Here is a 15884-nt window from a genome sequence, read left to right as displayed (position 1 = left end):
ATCTTTAATCTCATGCAAGTCTAAGTCTAAACACGACAACACTCCAAACAATCTTGATATATTAGTATAAACCTCTAAGCTGGAGATGCGAGGTGTGGAAGAAAGGAATACCTGATTGCATCCTTGCTTCGCTTATGAATAGCGTCTTGTTTACGCGTGTTCAGTGTATATAACAAGTTAGAATACTGAAAAACTTGAAAAATCAAGTTCGAAACAAACCAGTGGAAATCCGGCAAATTCATTTCGAGCTGGTGCGCCTCCTGCAAAAAGCGTGGTCGCTCAACTTAAACTTCGAGTAACAGTGTTTTAGGGGGTCGCTTTCGGCGTTTGCGTTTAGCAGTGCGCTCCGTTTTGAGGCGTGGTTGTGGCTAGCGTGTAATTTTCGAGGAACTTTCAATCTTTGAAGCGGACAACCACAGTATGAATCAAACAAGGGTGGGTGGGTTTAATGGGACTTAAAAATGACTAATTATACTATGAAAACAATGCTAAAGTGAAACTAAGATGGCAGCAGCGCCATTTGATAAACATAAAAATAATAGTTTACCTACGAAATGAACGATGAAACTCAAAACGTAAGTAAACTAAAACTTATTACGAGTCTATATTTATCAAATTTTCTACTCTCAATTCTATCGAAATAGAGTGGAGTAACAAATTCGTTCCACTCCTAGTCCTCTAGCATGGAATGATTCCATAGTTAACTAATCGGTCTTAAGTCTAATGAGAGGTTTACGAGGGGAATTCTATACTACGAGGCGAATTCAATTAACAACTAGGAATAACGAAATGAGAGAATGCTAAGGGTTTGAATCTAGATAAAGAATTAAAGGGAATTGAATCAACCTTAACTCGACTTAATCCTACTAACAAAGACTCGTCGTGATCCCAAATTGAATGCTTCGCATATCAAAATAGTAATTATAATCCCTAATTATACATGGCATTTCTACCAATTCATAATTAGCATGTGAGTGATTAAACCCATTCTCATGGTGAATTAATCGTTTCTAGAGTGGAATAATTATCACGACGATTTCTAAGTTTAACAAAGATCAAGCGTCATCAAGGCTTCTTCAACCCCCTTAATGGAGGTTTAGCCTTGATTCATATTACTATCATTTCCCATTGATTTAAAACTAGACATCATATAGAAATTCTATTCTTATGCAATTTATCTAAACAATGATTGAAATCTCAGGAAATAACTAGGAAATGAATAACAAGTAATAAAGGAATTTAGATCTAAACAATTGTAAATGACAAAAATCAAAATTGACAAACTAACTATTTTATTTATCAAACTAATGAAGAACAATTATTCTAAGAGTTTAATCTAAAACAAGAATTGAAATTAAACTAAACTTAATTTTACTTAATGAAAACTAGATCTAGAATTATCTATAGTTTTAGGTCTAATTAGCTACCATTAACAAAGAGCTAAGCTTTTGTTTTTATATGCTCAGATCCAAAAATCGTGCATGGGCTTGGAGCCATGTTTTGGGCGGGAGAATCGGGCCCAAACCCCAGTCTTCAAATCCAAAAAGGCCTCTTCAGCTGCAGTGGGCTTCAACAGTATTTTTGTCCACTTTTGCTCCTCTGATTGGGTCAAGGCTTAGACCATTGAAAAGCTCTTTCCAAGCCGGTCGTTTTGACATAAGGTAGGCCCAATTCAGTGCGAGTCAAAGATACGGTCTTGGAAGTTCTATTGACTTTGTGTGTTGTTTCTGCCCGCGTCGACTTTTCAACTTTTGACTGGGCTTTAGAAAGGCTTTGTCTTCTTGAATCTTGGCCTTTAATCACATAACTCCTTAGCAACCTACCTGTGCTCCTTTATCTCGCTAAAAGTGGCACATTTACGCATTTATAATGGACTTTGAAGCACGAAATGCATAAAAACACATAATCAGTATTAACTCTTAATTATTACTCACATAATTGGTCTAAAGGTATGACTGTTACAGGGTTAAAACTACAGTTTTGGGCTCTTATCAACTTTGTATTCACTAGGGATCAAACAAGCAACTCGACAACTAAACTAATAGTTAATCGAAATGCGTGGTGGATTAACCATCTCTAATATCTTCTCTTATCATTTAAATCACTGTTTTCACATCTTTAGTTTAATGTTTTCATAACCTTATATTACTCTCTCATTAGTGAATCGTTTGTTTAGTCTAGATTCATTTTAAATACGTGCAAACAAAAGTGGATCGAACATGACTACTCCCTTTATTCTATAATATTGAGAGTATTATTATAACTTGATGAGAATGATTTTAGCATGTTAAAACACTATTTTTACATCTACTTTTATTATATTGTCAAAAGCACAAATTTCTTCTAGTTGAAGTGATGATATGTTGGTGAGCAAGGGACAATTGGTATTTATGTGATTTAAGCTGAGACAAAAATTTCATGGTGAGGTATTTATGTTCATGACAAGATGAGGAGTTTGGTCTTTTTGTTTGGTTGTGAGGGCATCTATCTTTCTTCTAAGGGATTCAATTAATATTAATGTTTTGATTTCAAGATCAAATTTCACCTCAAAAATACCACTAGCCTTAGATGTACTAGGTTGGATTGTTCTGGAATTGTTTGTGTCGCCCCAATGGGTACTCTTTTCAGCTTGGTTTTCAAGAAAGGTTAAAGCTTCGATTGCACTTCTATCTAAAAAATTGCCATTACTCATGATGTCGAGGGTTACTTTGTGTTCTTGGAGAAGATCCTTGAAGAAACATTGGACAAGAGTGAATTTTTCTAGTTTATGGTGAGGACATGAATGGAGTAGGTCAGAGAATCTATCCCATGCTTTAGAGAATGTCTCACTCGGACTCTGTAGGAAGAATTGTATCTTGCTTCTTATCTTTTCTGTTTTCTTCGGTTGAAAGTACTTCTTCATATGAAGGAGAACACAACATTGTCCCATGTATCGAAATAATTAGGCTTTTGAGAAAGAAGCCATGCGTGACTTTTACCAGCTAGAGTGAAAGGAAACACTCGTAGCTTCACTTGATCAGTAGTGATGCCCGGATGGTGGAAAGTATTGCATACTTCATGTATCTGGTGTAGGTGTTCGTACGGTAACTCGTGTTCAAACCCGTGGAAGATGGGTAAGAGATTCAACACGTTTGGTGGCATATAAAAATCGCTCGTGAGTGCTGTGAGTCGTATACAAGATGGAGGTCCATCTTGTAATGGTATGTAAAAGTTGGAGAGAGGCTCTTTAGCTTGCACGACTTTGTCAGCCATCTTAAAATATGGGGAATGAGAGATAGGAGTTTGTCTAGGACGACGTGCTCTCCTACATGATAGGGTTATATACTAAAAGCATTACTTTTCTATTAACTCTAATTCTTTATATTTTGAATGAGAATCATATGGGCAAATGTTATGCATATTATATATGTTATTAGTTATATGCATGTATCTAGTACTTTATGTTGTAGATGATATGGTGTGTGGTGACACACAGAAGATCATATCATCAGTACCTTATAAAGTATAAGTAAATGTTCACAACCTAGATGGAATTGGACAAACCATTGGTACGGTTGTAGTATAATTTGGTATTAGTCTATCTTGACTATAGGATTACACTAATACACTTTGTGTGTATTGAACAGGACCAAGTGAGGTTATTTCTCTTTATACTGACTATATAAGAGAACAAACACCTCTGTTATTATGGATGTTTGTCCTCTTAATCCGGATATAATAATGGGCACTTACGTTCATTGTACATTGCTTTAAATCATCAATGAGTGAGATTCATTTGTGAATCAACAAACATGATGGATTGGGTAATGACATTGTATATAAGGTGTGTTGTTGATTATAGAAGGAATTCGTGACCCGTAGGAAGTCGGGCTGATGATGTCCCCTTGAGGAGCTCATAAGGATTTTCAAGTAAACTCTGCAGGTGGATTTAATCCGACATGACAATGAGGTTGAGTGGTACTACTCAAGGACATAAAAAGTTGATTAATGTAGTTGTCAATAACTTGACTTAATCAACGGGCATTCGATATCTTAAACACGGGGAGATCAACGAGCATATAATATGGAGCCCATAAAGGTAACACGTAATTTGGGATTAGGGCGGTAGTGCAACAATGGCCTTTAGTGGAATAAGTCATTTGTTGACGGACTTGGGCTGTGTGTTCTGGGCGAACGAACATGGGAAGCCCAAGCCCGTCAAGAGGCCTAACCCTAATTTCTCCTCATGGTCCCTGTTGTAGCCTATAAATAGAAAACCCTTCTCTCCTGGCCGAATTCACTATTCATTTTTGATTGGAAAAGAGAGGCAAGGAAAAAGAGAAAGAAAGGGTTGGTAGATCGTTGCCCACACAACGTCCATTCTAAGGATAGGAATACAACAGAAGATCAAGAGGTTGGTAATTTCATAGAGCTTGGATTCTCGGAGTTATCACAGCCGATCCAAAAAGGTATGAATTTCTAACCAAACCGTGAACACCCTTTAATTCCGCTGCGTATGGGTTTTCGCAGTTCGTAAATCATTCGGTGAAACCATAACGGTTCCTACACTACATGAGTAAGTTTTATGCTCGCTAAACCTTGTAGTGCTTAAACGTAGTATCATGCACTTTAGCAAGACTAGCAAAACTACCTAAAAATGCGCAAATGATGTAGTAGATGCTCAAACAATCGAAATTCGTCTTTGCAATTTGGAGTTTTGAAAATGCTTGCTTGGTCTACAAATTATTATATATGCCCTGTTCAAATGAACAGTTGGGCACGAAACTAGGTCGGATCTACTACACGGCTCAAAAGAGTAAGTAATCACTTCAACAAGTGGTATGCTACCAAGAAACTCACCCACGGTGAATCTGGGGGAGGGAAGGTAGTTGGTCCACTGGAATATGGTAATTAATTACTCTCAATCCTCATGGCTATATTTTTGTCCTTTTCTGGAGGAGCGTGACTATTTTAGGCTTTAGTTGATTGATTTTAATTTGTTTGTTTGTCTGGGCCTCAAGTAACTAGCAACGTCCGATTTATCTACATTGGGTAATGACTTCAATTCCCAATGGTTGTTATTTGGCTCTGGTTTAGCCTTATGCACGTTAAAGTAAATACAATGCGGAAGTTAAACAAGAAGTCACACAAACATGCTTTTGTAAACACCAACTATCCTTTGACTGGGAGTTGCGAGGAGGTTGAGAGCTTACCTCTCAAGCTGTGCTTACATGCCGCTTGAGGTGTAGTTGACATTGGTTGGCGCGTAATCTAAGAATCAAGCCCAACCGTTCGAGCGTTTTGTTTGGTTACAAATTTTGACTAACTAAACACACAAGTCGGGTTGAAAATGTGGCATAGCCAATAATTTACAAATTTTGCCTTCCTGGGATTAACTTAACACAATGTAAATAAAAGACTAACTACTTAACTATATAACTACTAAACAAGATTAATGAAAAGAACAATGTCAATGATTAGAAATTTAATTTTCAAGTTCATTTGAGATGCGTGAGCGTATTGTTGCACTACTCGCCTCATGCATCCAAATGGTTCAGTTGATCAAATTTCTAACTCTTGCTTGGTAAGTTATTAAACTTCTACCAAAGGACAAGTGACTTTTCACTTTAGGAAAAAGGTTGGTATTATCCTAAACCTTATCTAAGTTGATATTATCCTAATTTTTTTTATATTTCTGAAAAATAAAAATGGTAAAGTAAAAACATGATATTATCCTAAAACTATTATTTATCTAATATTGATGATAACTAATTTTTTTGTATTTTTAAACATATATATATATATATGGGGAGGGATAGAGCCACATTCTTATGCGCACATTATAGCCACATTTTCGACATACAAATGCATTACGACCTGGTTTTTTGTGGATATTATCTCCCCACCATGAAGATCATTCTCACAAATTTTTTTAATATTTGGATATGTCTAACCATGTAAAAATTAGTGTTCATTTTTGAGTTTTCATCTAACACTCCAAAACTTTTGTGAGCATTTCCTAAGGTTAGTGGGTATTTGGTTCTCATTTTTTCAAAAAATCATTTTTTCTTAAAAAACATTTTTATGAAAAAGTATTTATTCTAAAAACAGTTTTTCAATAAACATGTTTGGTTGTGATTTTTCTTAAAAGCTATTTTATCAAATTAGATTTCGCACTATGTTTCTCGATATATTTTGACATATCATGGCATAAATCACTAAAGTCTAAAACATACGGGGAGTTCATTTGCCTTTAGCACCCAAAGTGTTTCCTTCAAAGAAAAATAGTTTTTTAACTTGAAAAACAAGTTTTACCTAATTATCATAAAACAAGTTTTTGGGACCAAAAAGTGTTTTTTGGATGAAAAGCTATTTTTTTTTTTAAATAGAAACCAAACACATTTATTTTTTCAAAAAATATTTTTTCACTAATAAACACTTTTTGGCAATAAATAAATAGGATCCAAACACCCCCTAAATGTTAAATTGTTTGAATGAGTTAAATTGTTAAATTGTTTTTAGACTTCTTTGAATGAGTTAAATTGTTGTGAGCATGTTCTCCATGGTGGGGTGATCCTATCTACAAATTAAAATTCAGCACTTCATTCAACTTTTAAGTCCACAATTTTGCTTGGATTCGTTTATAATGTGGCTAGAATGTGGCTTTATCCCTCCCCTCTCCCTAGTTTATATATATATATATATATATATATATATATATATATATATATATATATATATATATATATATATATATATATATATATATATATATATATATATATATTTCAAAACATTAAACATTCAAAATCTAACTAGTTTCAAATGGCTAACAGTTTGATTAATCAAACCCTATGAAATTAATCTACTGGACATGAAAAGGAACTTGTACCTATGGAATCGTGTTTTGAAAAAAAAAAGTGAGGCGTGGTCGCGACAGTGAAGAGGCGTGGTCACGGCACGTGGAGGCGCGCTCGCGGCTCATTGTTCTCGTTTTGCTCTGAACTTTTGACAGCTTCTCCCGGATCTCCGCTGTGTTTCGATGGTAGGCTCCGTTTGATTGAATTTGCAGTAAAACAAGAAAACACGAATAAGTAATTGCTATAGAATAAAACTTGAAAAACTTGAAAAGAATGAAGAAGAAGAGTTTAGAAATGGTTGTTTGTGTTCATCTTCTTCCCAAGCTTAGATCTATGACGGCGGCACCATTTGACATTTTAAATCTAGTTGTAAGTATGTATTATGTTTATGAGTTGAAGTTCATCCTAAATCTTAAGATGGAAAAAAGGGTTAGTTGATGAGCAAAAACAAGAACTTTTTCAACTTTTCTAGCTTATTCATTGTTCTAGAACTAAGGAGGTATTGAAAAACAAGTTCTTATAAAGAGAAAAACATTGAAAACATTGAAGTTGATGTGGGATTAAAACATGAAGTCAAAAGAGAGGAAATTAGATAACTTTATCACCAAGTCACACTCATTTGATGTCGATCTTCAAATGAGTGTAACTTGTGTTCTTGAGATTTAAATGACAAGAAAGTTTAGAAACAAGTTGATTGAAATGACAAGATTGAAAACATGTATTGAATGTAATGAAGAACTTGAAAACAAAGGAAAACAATAAGATTGAAATAAAAGAAATAACAAGACAAGAAAATAAATTGCAATAATGTAAATCTATCTAAGAAAGCATAATAAAATTTGATCTCAATTTTTGGGTTGTCAAACCAAAAATTTGATAATGCTTTCTCTCTCTACTTTTTGCTTTTATCCTCCTACTTTTATAATGATTGATTTTCCCTCTCCTTCTACAATTAAGACACCTCACACATTTGCTTTTTACTTTTTCTTTTTCCTTTATGCTTTTGTTTTTCCTCTTTCTTCTTGAGCAAGCTAGGGTTTGAGTAAGGCTACTTTTGAGACAAAGCCATCTATCTCCAGTCTTCTGAGTTAAGGACATAATTTTCAGTCTTCTGAGATTTGAGTCCTTGATCGTTGACTGCTGACTTTGACTTTTTCAGCATATTTTCATAGAAACTTGAGTCTTCGTAAGAAGCGTTAATAGAGCACATTTTGGTGCTAAAATGCATCTTTTATGATAAGTGGTCTGAAATGGCCTGTAACCTGCAAAATGTAGAAAAATGTATGAGTTATCTATTTATTATGCGTAAGAAAGGCTATAATGCAGTAATGTAAAAGGATAAATATGCACATTTGGGAGCTGATCATACACTAAGTTCAATAATTCGTCAGAAGGATACAAATGAGTCAGGTGATCCTGTGTTAACGCTTCAATCATGCTTACCTCGTTCACAGCACAAACCTCCTGTGGTTGCTGCAACATGTGGAAAACATTGGTCTTGACTCTCATATTCACTACATCAGAAAACCTTAGAAAGGACAGGTAGAAATCGTCCTAAAATGAGATTTACGACTGCAAAAACCGTCTTCAGTTCCATCGTATATCGCTCTGTCGTTAATATTAACGATGGTTTAACGTTGTCGTACCTTTAATTAGAAAACGACGGTCTTACGACGACATATCTTGTGCTAAACTTAACGACATAATTTACCGTCTTAAAACAACTTCCCAAACTACCTTATTTTTTTGAATATGCGACCCCTTAGATCGTCGTAAAAAATTATTTTTTAATTTTTGTTTTAATTATATATATATATATATATATATATATATATATATATATATATATATATATATATTGTTTTTCTTGTTTTTGACATTATGTTTTCCTAATTCAACATGGAAGAATCTTTTTTTAATTGTGTTCCAAAATATCCAAAAAAAGGAACATACATCTAAACCACCATATCCAAAAAAAAATAGGAACATACATAAACAACTTGCAATTTCGAATTGAAACATTGAAGAACTAGTCAAGTACAACTTAATATTCGTCTTCTTACAAAAGAACAGACCAATAAGATCTACCTCTGACATAATTAAACATAGGTGTACAAGAAACATATAAGATAATTTAAATATCTAATCCTTCACATAATGTTAAGGACCTGTACATGCCTCCTGATATACAAAATGTTAAAGACATGTACAAGCATCTTCCAAAACCCCCATAAACACCCGTTATCAAAAAGAGAAGATGAGCTTACAAAAGTCACATCCACATCCTACAAACAAAATTTAATGTACATATGTATTAGTATCAATCAAGTCTACATTATTTTTCTCTTTCCTTCAAAGTAAGATTCATTATTTTACTTCTAATTAAGTTCTAACTAACTTAACTTCTAATACAAGATCAAACGCAGTTGCGCCGTCAGAAAGAATACGTAAGAACGCTCCTTCCACATGGTAATTACAAGTTACATCATATGCAAAGGTGACAATAGATGCATGGGCGATTGACAGTATATACTATACAATATACACCATAACTTGCATGATGTCTTTATTGTATTGAGCTGACAACCTTAAAGGAGTTAAAGCTCTTGAGACGCTTGACCTATATACTAATATACCTTATTTTGCAGAATATATAAGATCATATATAAGTTAGAATATATATACCTAACAGTTAAAGACGGTAAAATCTTTAGGCCATTCGATAATCTCGCCTATCACCTCCTCCCCAAGAGTTTCCATGTGTGTACTTTGAGCACAAGGTACAAACACCAAATCCAATAGAACATCGTAAGTCTGAATTATTTCTTGATTGTCTTCTTCTTCTATGATAGCCCTGCCACTCGCCAATGCACACGGCGCATTGAGTACAATTTACAACTCACCGAGCTCAGCTCAAAAGGAAACCCATCTGGTGCTGGTCCTTGTTAATTCAACTAGACATAGATTTAAAATGTAGTGCAAAGTTAAAACATTGAAAGTTTGGGTCAAATATGCAATAACTATAAAAAGTGAAAACATGCATGAGAAGAATCAAGAGAGAAATGTGCATTTGACCCTTGAGCAGACTTCATGATGTTGACGTCTTCTTGCATCTTTTGGTACAACACCTTCAGGTTTTCACCCTCTCCTACAAGAGCTGATTCTTTTTCCTTCAGTTTTTTGAGTTGATACTTTGCGGGGGTTGAAGCATCAAGTCCCCTTCTAGTAACCCCGCTACCCATACCACGCACACGGCCACTTAGAATCACGACCATATATAGATACGTGCAACAGGGTCATGATCAAAATCTAACAAAGTGCTAGAGGGATCATTTGCAGCAATTTCCTTTATGCTTTCCTACAAAAAGATAACTTGAATATTAGTTAGAAGATACTGTTTTGACATAAAAAATTTAGCACTTATTAACATTCTTACCACTTCATCTCAATGCTCTTCAGTGGGGCAAGTGCCGTCGTCATTGGTATGTAAAGCGACATACAAGAGTGTTCTAGTAACAGGAGTGTTAGGATTCTTTTCTTTCTGAAATTTCAGAAGAAACAATCTGTGTTATATACACAATATGACCACCAAACTAAATTTGACAAAGCACCTTCCATTTGATGAAATACCTGCACACACCTTGCACCAACCCACACACATGAACAAAGGCAAAATAAACACACACACAAATGTACCAAGACAATTCATACCACACCACCCACCTGCACTCAACATTCAGACAACACCTTCCACCTGCACTAACCCACTTAACCTTCACATGCCAACCAGTATTCACCCACCCACTTGCACCCACCCACCATTAGTCTCCTACCCACTTGCCAACACAATTCAGATCACCCACTCAACCTGCACACGCCCACCAATATTCACCCACCCACCCACCAATAGTCTCCACCCAATATTGACACACACAAAACAACACAACCCCCACCCACTGAACTCAAACACGAAATAGTACAAAATGCATTTCATGCATATCTAATAAATCTACAATATGCATTTCATGTATGTCTAATAAAACTACTTGCATTATTTCCATAAGTAAATAACAAAAATATTATCCAATTATTACCATATCATGACCTAATCTAGCTGAACCCTTTCTACCAGATGTCTGACGTGCTTTTGCAGCCTCCCTAGAGATCTTGCCTTTAACACGACAAATCTTTTATGCTTCCATAGACTCATTATCAACGAACTTTTCCCAATCTTCTTGTCTCACACAACCAGGGCAATTTATTTTCCTTTCTTCATCCGTATTAAATTTGTCATATATCTTCCTTAGTTTACTGCTCATGTACTTTCTCCAATATTCATTAGCTTTTTTAAGGACTTGTGCTCGTGTTGTACTTCTCACTATGAATTCTTTCTACAATGACGGTAACATCTTAGTAAAAAACAGTGAAGTAAACTATAAAGTTTTTTTTAGCTTAAATGAAATAATCTAACTGTCAGACTCACCGAGATCGCTTCCCAGATGAGGTTTTGCATTTGGTCGGGTGCCTCTTTCCACGTTTGGAATACAATTGGAGCATGGGCACGATTGATTTCACCAAGGGAACTAGAGAATTTTGCAGATTTGCCTCCAACAGGTCTTCCATCTTCATCGAATAGAACAAACTTCCTTTCAACAATTGCTAAAACAAAGAAAAAGATACTTCAGAAAAAAAATATATAACACGTGTAACATATAATTTCCAATAAGTAAACAATACATTAATTACCATCATCACCATGCTCACTTTGTCCAGATCCAGCCCCACCCTCATAATGTTGAGATTCGGAAGACATTATGCTGAAATCTAACCCAAAACATCAATAACTAACTTGAAAAAAAAATAGGCGATAAGAAAATAGTCACTTTAATGGTACAATCTAAGTTTAGTTTAGTCCTTACTAGAAAAATTACGCTGGCAAAAATTGTGTCATACCTTGCAAATCTGGACACCTACGCTTTGTGTGCTCCGTAGATCGACACTTGCTATACTGCTTGGGCTTTTGAGATCCTCCTACTTCCTTACCAATTTCCAGTACGGCCACCAAAAAAGCAACATTACTTTGAACCCCATGAAAATAACAAACAAGAAACATTTTCTTGCGTTTATAAAAGAAGATAACGCACAAAATTATCACTTACATCCAGTATCTCTGTTTAACCCGTCATCATCCTCACTCACATCGGCAACTCCTGCAGCACGCTCAACATAGTTGCGCTTAGCACTTGGACCTGTAAAGTAGCGCACCACAAGAAAGATATTGATGAATACAAATCAAAATCAACAAACTTTCATAACTATTTAATGTTAACAGACAAGTGAGAATATGGCAACGGTATAAGAAATTTACCCCCAACCTTTGGATGCAAAAGTGTACATGTGGGACTTGTGTGCCCGACGATACCATAGTGGCCACACTTATTTTTTCTTGTCTCGTTCTAACCTTTCAATCTACTAAGTTTATGCGGCCTACCTTTCGATTTTACGTGTGGTGGATCATTAACAAATGGACAATGGGTGCTTTTAGGTGGGGTGAAAGACATCTCTACCTCGGCGGTGCCTTTAGAAGATGGAGTGTCATCCATTATACCACTTTCTGGTGGAATATAAGACATTTCAAAGGGAACTTGTGGACTGCCTTCAGAAGCTCTAGAAAAAGATGATAACATGGATTTAAAAGCTTCACTGTTTTTGGCTGTTTGAGAGGCCCACATACATATCTCCTTGCATTTTCCTATAAGCTCACTATGACGAATAATGGAAGCAGCCTGCAAAGAAAAACTTGGATCCTTATTTGGAACGACAGATTTAGCAACTTGTGTCCATCTCTTTAAAAAGCAGCTCTGGGGTATTTGACAAAGGTCCTCATGTTTGTAAACTGAAATGATATGTCTACATGGAAATGCAAATGACTGAAATAGCCCACGTGAACATTTAGCGTCCTGCTCTAAAAGGATGTATTCCACACTCGTCTTTTTTTACCTGTTCAGATGACGACTGATGGTGTATACACGAATATTGTCACCCACATCACGTTTATCTTCTGCGATATACATCGCTTCCTCCTATAACTGCTTCATAAAAGCAAGAAAAGTAGCTCGAGTATAGATAGATTCTGCCTGCTTTGCATATTCAATCAAGTGGCTACCAATGAAAGGCTTCGTCGTTGCAGTCCTCACCTCTTGTTCGTGCTCTCGGTGACGGATATTTGTAACTTCCAATTCCATTTTCCCAAATAGCTCAAACAACCACATACCAGGTTTAACATGATGTCATATAACAGAGTTAATAGCCTCGCAACGTTGGTTGCTTCTGCAACCTCCAAAGAACTCACCCTGAAGATACGATTCTGCCCACCTCATCCATTTCTTTTGTACATTAATCACCCGTGTGTTATGACTAACTTCGTATCTTTCCACTATCTATCTCTACCTTTCTTCAAACTCTCCCTGAGAATGTTTCATAAACATAATAGAGTTGAACTCTATTGTAAATCTAGGGATTTTGACATTGGTGATGCAATTTTTCAATACGTGCCAAGAGCACAATCGGTGTTTTGAATATGGAAGAATAGATTTCAAAGCTTTACAAATCGCTGAGTCACCATTAATAATGACTGATTTAGGGTGTTCACCACACATTGCGTTAATAAATGATTTCAATGCCCACCTATAAGCGTCATTTCCCTCACTTATAATCAACACAAAACCAAAAACTATAGTTTGTAGGTGGTTGTTGATTCCAGCAAACACAACAATCGGCATCTGGTACTGATTGCTCCTGTACGTTGAATCAAACAACAACACATCTGATAGGGTTATATACTAAAAACATTACTTTTGTATTAACTCTAATTCTTTATATTTTGAATGAGAATCATATGGGCAAATGTTATGCATATTATATATGTTATTAGTTATATGCATGCGTCTAATATTTTATGTTGTAGATGATATGGTGTGTGGTGACACCACGTAAGATCATATCATCGATTACCTTATAAACTATAAGTAAACGTTCACAACCTAGATGGATTTGGACAAACCATTGGTACGGTTGTAGTATAATCTGGTATTAGTCTATCTTGACTACAGGATTACACTAGTACACTTTGTGTGTATTGAACTAGACCAAGTGAGGTGGTTTCTCTTTATATTGACTATATAAGAGAACAAACACCTCTGTTATTATGGATGCTTGTCCTTTTAATCCGGATATAATAACGGGTACTTACGTGCATTGTACATTGCTTTAAATCATCAATGAGTGAGATTCATTTGTGAATCAATAAACTCGATGGATTGGATAATGACATTGTATGTAAGGTGTGCTATTGATTATAGAAGAAATCTGTGACCCACAGGAAGTCGGGTTGATGATGTCCCCTTGAGGAGCTCATAAGGATTGTCATGTAAACCCTGCAGGAGGATTTAATCCGACATGACAATAAGGTTGAGTGGTACTACTCAAGAAAATAAGAAGTTGATTAATGTAGTTGTCAGTAACTTGACTTAATCAACGGGCATTCGATATCTTAAACACGAGGAGATCAACAAGCATATAATATGGAGCCCATAAACGTAACACGTAATTTGGGATTAGGGCGGTAGTGCAACAATGACCTTTAGTGGAATAAGCCATTTGTTAACGGACTTGGGCCGTGTGTTCTGGGCGAACATGGGAAGCCCAAGCCCGTCAGGAGAGCTAACCCTGATTTCTCCTCATGGTCCCTATTGTAGCCTATAAATAGAAACCTCTTTCTCTGGCCATTTTTACCAAGGTTTTGCTCAAGAAAAGTGAGATCCAAATTCGGTTCCAATTTTGTGAGTGAGAGAGGCCAAGAGAGAAAGAAGAGGCTGGAAGATCGTTGCCCACCCAACGTCCATTCTAAGGATAGGAATACAACATAAAATCAAGAGGTTGCTGATTTTGTAGATCTTGGATTCTCAAAGATATCACAGCTGATCTAAAGGTATGAATTTCTAACCAAATTGTGGGAACCTTACTACTAAAAGAAGGGCTTTTTGTGTCACTTATTTTTTTTGTCTTGTGTCACTTACTGAAAAAGAGTGACACACAGAGTTTTGATGTGTCACTTTTTTATAGAACGAGGGCTGATGTGTTGCTTCTAGGAAAAGTGACACAAGTAATTTTATTTTTTGTGTCCCATTATTTGAAAGTGACACTAGTGGTTTACCTTGTTGTGCCACTTCTGGGTGTAAAAATATCGAAAACAAAATTAACAAATTATCGAAATAAATAAGCAACACGAAAGTACGAGTACGAATACGAGTACGATTAATTACTTATGCCATGAAACTCAAAGTCATGATTTTGGGTGCGCGGCTATATTTTTAGGTTCCCTCCCAAAAAACAACTAACTTACTAAACCTAAAAGGAAAAGGAATAGAAAGGGAATAGAAATAGAAACTGAAGGTCGTTTAAATCACTCCGTACTCATCACTTAGGTTAAAAAAGAGAAAAACCAGAAGAAAAAAAACAGAAAAGAAAAACTCTGTCTCATAACCGTTCTTCCTCCCAACTTCTCACAGGCGTTTTATTGCACCACACGTGCTCCTCACCCATCTCTCGTCCATCCCTCGTTCTCCGGTTCGCTTTCCAGCTCTCTATCTCTCTCGCGAGCAAGAAAATAAAGGTAATATTTTTTTTTCCTTTTTATTTAATTGTCTGATGTTTTGGATAATGCTATTGAAAATTAATCTGATCAAAGTTTTGTTTTTGAGTCTATTATAGCACTCTGTATTTGTTGTTGTCGAATCTTTGAGTCTATATAGGAAACAAAACGTAAATTTTGATAAAAAACGAAACCGTAAACTTTGATCAATAAATTCGAGATTGAATGAAAGGGAATTGGTCAAGAAACTGGTTTAAGCACCATTATAAGTTTATAACCATAGTTTGCATTCAATCTCTACACTAGATAATATTGTTGTCAGGTTCTGCTATATAGTGTATAATACACCTCATATTGAGCACTTGCACTATTGGTAGTCTCAACTACTTGGA

The 15884-nt window shown here is 35.7% G+C and overlaps 2 long non-coding RNA genes across 4 annotated transcripts; both read right to left on the bottom strand.

The window, feature by feature from the left end:
- Positions 1-7578: 7578 nt before the first annotated feature.
- Positions 7579-10526, bottom strand: LOC147485197 (uncharacterized). 3 transcript variants are annotated; one of them, XR_015201427.1, is made up of 4 exons: positions 10470-10526; positions 10276-10380; positions 9525-10197; positions 7579-8101 (listed from the first exon to the last, which is right to left on the bottom strand). It is a non-coding gene; the product is annotated as an uncharacterized LOC147485197 (long non-coding RNA). The 3 variants fall into 3 exon arrangements; XR_015201426.1 differs by lacking the exon at positions 10470-10526 and having other exon boundaries at positions 10276-10442; XR_015201428.1 differs by lacking the exons at positions 7579-8101; positions 10470-10526 and adding an exon at positions 8790-9124 and having other exon boundaries at positions 10276-10444.
- Positions 10527-11322: 796 nt separating this feature from the next.
- Positions 11323-11695, bottom strand: LOC147485196 (uncharacterized). The gene is made up of 2 exons (XR_015200870.1): positions 11586-11695; positions 11323-11498 (listed from the first exon to the last, which is right to left on the bottom strand). It is a non-coding gene; the product is annotated as an uncharacterized LOC147485196 (long non-coding RNA).
- Positions 11696-15884: the final 4189 nt, after the last annotated feature.

The sequence above is a fragment of the Coptis chinensis genome, chromosome 7 (genome assembly GCF_015680905.1).
Source record: "Coptis chinensis isolate HL-2020 chromosome 7, ASM1568090v1, whole genome shotgun sequence".
In the NCBI taxonomy this organism is placed as follows: domain Eukaryota; kingdom Viridiplantae; phylum Streptophyta; class Magnoliopsida; order Ranunculales; family Ranunculaceae; genus Coptis; species Coptis chinensis.
Note: the sequence above shows the minus strand (reverse complement) of the source record. Positions and strands in the feature narration are given on the sequence as shown.